A 6874-nucleotide genomic window follows, 5' to 3' on the forward strand; every position below is an offset into this window, starting at 1 on the left:
GGCTCTCTGGGCCGCTTTTGGTAAAGTGAGGAAGCTGTTTTTCAAATTGATAATTACATTCTACTGGAAGCGGCTGGAGAGGTATCTACACGAAGAAACTATTATTCTACACATATCATATAGTTAAGTTAGTTGAGTTGAAAATGTATTTATACAGAGTAAGTCATAATGTATGGGAACCCTTCAATAAGTTGGAGACTGTTGTAGTTATAATACTGTAACTTTCAGGATAAGTTATTGGACGAATACTCTACCTTTTGACGTACAACTGAATTTTAACCCCTCATAAGGAAGGGGGTGACTTAGGGGTTGTAACTCTAATATTGTTTACACCCATTGTGTGCTATATCATTTTAAATGCTTTTTTAAAACTAGAAAGATGGCATCAATAAAAATGTTCTATGATACCAAAAATGGCAGCTGATTGAAGTTTTAGTTTGTAAAGAAATGATAGGTAAAGTAATGAAACTTAAATCAACACTTTTCTGAACGAATAACGAAACACATTGGAAAACATGATTATTTATTTAGTAATCTGTCTGCTACTAACATTTCATTTTAAAAGATGTTTGAAATGCCCTCCTTCTCTCGTTTGACAGTGTGCCAGTCTGTCATAAATGTAAATGAAATGAATATAGTAGTATGTAAAATAAAATGTAAATAGTAGCAGACTGATTACTAGATAAATAACCAGTTTTTTTAGTGTGTTTCGTTATTCATTCAAAATGTTACTCGTAAATGTGGATCTTCTAGAGCTAGATTAACACTAATCCCATTTCTGTATTGAATTACAACTAGCATTTCGCTTGTGGATAATCAGTGTGATTCTGACTTATTGAAAATATTGTTCTCAATACTTATCCTAATTTAGTATGGCTGATAATTTGTTTCTTCCGATTAGTTCCTTATATGTGTAATATGAAAGTTGTGTTTTTAATTGAATGTTTTGTGTTGTTGCAAGATACAGAAAGACCCAAAAAGGATGGTCGGTTTTTAAATTTCTATAACTTGAATAATTTCCAACATACATTCAGTTTTCTATATTTCTGTGTTTGTTCAATTGTCAAATTTCAGAAAACGTCATAATTAACATACGTGATACTGTAAAGAGCGGCAAACAAAGGCCAAAAGATAATCACGCCACCTAATGGAACATCAACGACTTTGAAGCAGTTTTGTTAATTATGACGTTTTCTGAAATTAGACAATTGAGCAAGCTCATAATATATAGAAATAAAATGTATGTTGGAAATTATTCAAGTTATAGTCACTTGAAAGCCGACCATTCTTTTTGTTTCATTCTGTAATAACCTACATCTCTTGAATTGTATAACCTACAAGTAGATAAAATCTAATATTGGGGCCCTCTGTTTGTTGAAGTAGTGTAATGGTGATCTTTTATAACAATTTGATTATTTTGCCTCTAAAATAAGTGTTTTTGTTTGGAATTATATCGTAAAATTGTAATTGAGTATATTTTACTATTTATGAATTAAACAGCATTATTATTATTATTATAATTATTGAATTCATGTCATTTTTTCCGTTTTCTCACTCTAAGTACTCTATTGTTATTATTAAAATCTACTTTTGGCGTCCACTAGACCTGGTAGCGGCTACTGAAAATCGGTTTATTATCCCTGTGAGGAGGGATTCGGACGGGACATTGCTAATTATATCCTGCCAAGAGAAGGAATCATATTTTTTTAATGGGTCACACTTTATCAACTTTGTTAATTCACTCATTCATACAGCTGAATGGAATGAACGGACTGGAATAATTGGAGTGATTTGAAAATAGGGCCAGTTTCTGAGCTCGGGATTTAGCTAAGTTCTAGAATTCAAACAACTGGAGTCAGAAAATTGGCTTTCCGAAACGGGGTGTCGTCGTAGTCCACGATTAAATTAAATTTTGAAAAACTATAAAAATGAACACAAAATAAAATAAAGAGAAAATAGTGTAAAGTTCCAGCTACCTATTTTGAATTATTTAGAAATGTATCATTTCGTCAAGGCAATAAACGTCTCCAATAATTATAGAAATGAGAAAATGAAGATTACCATAAAAACTACAAATATGCCCTTTTTCGGAAAGCCAATTTTCCGGCTCCAGCTGTTTAAAGTCTAGAACTCAGCTAAATCCCGAGCTCGGAAATGAGCCCTTAAATTTACTTGACGAACAAGTGGAAATGTGGCAGCACATCCACCAGAGATGGCACTCTTATTTTAAGGGACGTGAGTTTTTTGTCTTATTTACACTTTCATATTGCATAGATATAACTGTGATTAATTATTTTGAATTTGAAGTTGCAATGGGCATTGAGATTTTATTCAATAATTATAGAAGATGTCTATAAAAAAAACTAAAATATAATTTTTTAAACAATAAATAAAGAGCGCAAATGGTTTATAAGTTATCAAGAATTAAAAATTTTTATGATAGTCTGTTTTTCCAATTTTTTGTGGAAGTTTTTTACTGAACGTGTTCCTCAAAAGAGCGGGTACAGTATGTGAAATGATGATGTGGACATGGAAAGGATATAATATAACAATATTTTTGATGGATATGATATAATACTATTCCAAGGTGGGGTTCGATTATTAAGCAGAGCCAGTTCAAGTGCGGTCACTGGTTTAAAGGAGTACGGTAGCAGCCTTTAATCTTTCATCGTTTTGAGCGATAAGATACAATATCTTGTATAATAACTGCATTCTATATTGTAGGCCCATACAGGTAGGCTTTATAATTATGTGAATAATATTTTTTTAAATAGAAATCTAAAAAAGCATAGTTAATTATTTGATACTTGACACAAGAAAGTACCGGAACTATGTTCCAGGAGGGTATGGAATGCCTCCCATGGGGAAGGGAGTATACTGTAGTCTTCCCCCGGAAAATTTTTTCTTTATCTAATAAAATTGGCCCATTTGTATCAATTTTGATTACTATTCAAACGAAATTTTTCCTATGTCAGGTTTAATTAAAAATAATCAGCATTAGGTCAATAGTATTTATATCATGAAGACGATTCATTCTCATGTTTCAGTTTTAGTTGAAAGACAGCAAACATAACATACATGATTAGAATAGGATTTAAATTCTCTTAAATGTATTATATCTAGATTTTTTTCGACTCCAGCTTATCTTGCACTTTACTGTATACTTTTTCTTTGAAAATAATTTGATTTTTTTTTACCTGGTATGTGGAGTTCCAGTGGTAATAAATCGATAGATTTATTTATAACACTTCCAACTGCTCTGGAAATATCACTAAAAATTCCACGCCCTTTTTTTGATTGACTTTTTCCCACACTTGTAGTACTACTCCTCAATGTCTTCCCCTTTCCAAAGACAGCCATCAAATGGTTTGTTTCGAACGATAAGTGCTGTATTTTTTGCATTCTGCTAATGAGTCTTTCTTTTATGAGCTCTTGATGAAAGTAATTCCTTTGAAATTGCATCGGCAATAATTGCGAACACTGACACTGTAATTTCTCTCACTCTTTCCATTAGTGTTTCACTAACCAACAGTGATTTAATCATCTCTTCTTCCATTAATTGTGATGATGATGACGAAGAAGAAGATGTAAATTCTTTAATTGCTTGTTCAATCAACTGTTTACACGTATTTACATTAATAGCGTCTCTATTGGTACATGGATTACCAACATTAATAACTCTTCTGCCTCAGATATTAATGTTTCCAACAGGATCCATTTTTGTTAATAGTTGGTTTCTTCCGATGTTGTTGTTGTTGATTCTACGACAACGACGATAATACTGAGCACTAGACCTCATTTCATCATGAAAGACACCAACTAACTGAACACATTTCTACCAAATTGTGTCCTTTACTTTAAAAAAATTCCTTTCAACCACTACCCCATTCCATCACATCCTTTTCTCCTCCTCCTCCTCAAACGACAATACTGAGCACTAGACCTCGTTTCATCATGAAAGACACTAACTAACTGAACACATTTCTACCAAATCGTGTCCTTTTCTTTAAAAAAAAATTCCTTTCAACCCATACCCCATTCCATCACATCCTTTTCTCCTTCTCCTCCCCACTCCTCCTCCACCTTCTCCTCCTCCTCCTCACTTAAATTGGTGCCGGTGCAATGCCTTCTATATATCCATTTTCAATTATTTCTTCTAAAATCGAATTGATTTCGTTTTGATGACCAATATTGCCAACTGCATGTGATTCATCAAGCAGGTGAAGCCTATCAACCAACTCATTAGGGTTATTCCAGTAAATGTAGTCAATGAATGTATTATCATTGTCACTGTTTGGAACAATATTAAACAGAGTTTTCAATCCTTGACCTTGTACTTTCTTTTGCAACAATGGTGTAGTCGTGGTGGTGGTGGAGGGTGTATGAGCTGATGATGATGGTGGTGGATTTTTCAGCAGGTTAGTTCCATCAGTTGTTGTTGGTTTCTTTGGAGTAGCTACATCGGCGAGTTGTAGTATTTTTTCTATTATAGACTTATACTTTGTTTGATTGTAATTATCAATTTTTCCATCGGTATGATAACCTTTTCTATGAACATTAGTCCAAATAAGAATTCGTCTGTAAATGCGTTTATCTTTTTCAGTCAGGCACGGCCCTAGGGACTTTGCCGCCCTGGGCGAGATCGGCAACTGCCGCCCCCCGCAAGTATCCCGTCTTTAATTGTTAATCCCGGGTTCCACCTCTCCTTGAGCGATCGCCTAACGCCGGTTACACATTGGGCAGTTTCTGCTGGGGCGGTAATTTCGCCGTCGCCGCCGTTCGAGCAGTAGTCTATGAACTTGAATGGAAGCTTACACACTGGGCGGCAGAAACGCCGCGCGGCTATATTGCCGTTGGCGGCAGCTGTGCAGCTGTCCACTGCCACTGCGGCTGGCGGTGTTTTGCTGCTCTTGTCTACGCAGTGGCGTACGTGACCAAATGGGCGTTAACACATTTGGCGGTTGTCTATCGTCGCCACTGATCAGTCGTCTTTCCCAGTTGCTCCAAGTCAGAGGTCTTTGAAAATCAGCCTTTTAATTTGTGTCTTGTTGTAAAGTTTGTAAGTTGTTTATAACATTTATTTATTGTTTCAAGTGTTTGTGGTTGTTGAGTGTGAGAAAATGAGTAAGTTAATAGACAATGAGTTGTTAATATCATTTGTAGAACAGAGGCCAGTTTTGAACACTCATGAAACAGTGAAGTCACAACACATTTGCGAACAATTATTTTGGCTACTGATCATACGATCATACTGATCATATTTTGCCGCTTGATGTTTGGCGGTATTTTTTCCGCTGAATGTGTAAGCTTGACTTTTTTTCGAGGCTGCGACGGCAGTTTCGCCGCCGCGGCAGAAACCACCCAGTGTGTAACCAGCGTTACTATTGTGTCTCCGTTGAGATGCGACACCACAGAGTCTCAGTAAACTCTAAAAAATTATGTTCAACACTAGTTATTGACATTTAAACAAATATTTGATAATTATAAATATTGGGGAACAGTAAAGTCCAGTCAATATAGACGTAAAAATGGGGGTTTGCTTGCAATTTATATTGTAGTTCTGATTTTTTAATATTTTATTTGGATACATGAGAGAGGTTCAGAACCAAATTCTTCATGTAAAATTCCCTTGTGCTAATACAGAGTGGCCCAAACAGTTCGTATTTTAGGTTCATTTTCCAGTTTTCAGCTATTTCCGGCAAAATCAGTGATCGGACAGAAAAATTCGCTCTTGCCTTTTTTATTTAAGATCATAAAATTCTGAATGAAATGAGATCATTCGGAACTCTCTATCTCCAATGAGTGCTGAGCTATGATTTTTCAAATATTAGTGATATTTTAAGGAAAAAAATTAATTTTGATCATATTTAGTATTTGATCAACAATATATCCCGATCACAATCTAGATGTAAAATTCAAAATCCCTCTGGGCATTTTTAGCATCAACCATCATCACCATCTATATTGTCCTCACAGTGATATTTCGCACAATGATATAAGCTCATGAGATCATGTTCTATGAGAATCAACCGTTAGTTGCACTTCATTTCAGTATTTCCTAGTGGAGAGGCGCGCGAGGACACGATCAAGGATCGCTTAAGGATCAAGCTATCAAAATGAAAAAGTTTTCTTTTTTCAATCATTACTTTCTGAGACATGAACGCCTAAAGTTTAAAATTTTGGGACAGAACATTTCAAATTCGGTACGAGATGAATCCATAAAATTCAAAGGATAAATTCTTCATGGTATTTTTTGATTTAATAAAACAAAAATTTTCTGAAAATATCAATTTTTGAGAAAGTTTTTCAATTTACTAAAAATGACCAAAAATAGTGTTGAGTTTTTTTTTTGTAAATTGAATAACTTTTTCAAAAATTGATATTTTCAGAAAATTTTTCAAAATTTTCTTGTTTTATTCAATCAACAATACCATGAAGAATTTATCTCTTACTGAATTTCAAATGTCCTGTCCCAAATTTTAAACTTTAGGCGTTCATATCTCAAAAAGTAATGATTGGAAGAGAATGTTTTCCTAAGAAAACGTTTTCATTTTGATATATACTGGTACAAATCGAAAAACTTTGAAAAATATCACCAGTACAAGAAAGTTTATTTTTAGCCTTTGCACAGCCTTAAGACGTACACTGCAACATAGTATTAGGCCTACTTAACTTGCTAAGTAATTAGAAGGATAAATTATAGTATTTTATACAATAAATAAATAAATAAAATAAATAAACTACAATTTCTACAAGTTTGTTTAACACACCTGTTTAATTAAGTAGAACTCGTCTGACCTTTGCAATTCCTTCACCAATTCTTCAAGATCTGGGGACTGAACTATTTTATGTTCGCTAGACCACTCAGACGTTC

Source organism: Nilaparvata lugens, chromosome X, assembly GCF_014356525.2.
Source record: "Nilaparvata lugens isolate BPH chromosome X, ASM1435652v1, whole genome shotgun sequence".
In the NCBI taxonomy this organism is placed as follows: Eukaryota; Metazoa; Arthropoda; class Insecta; order Hemiptera; family Delphacidae; genus Nilaparvata; species Nilaparvata lugens.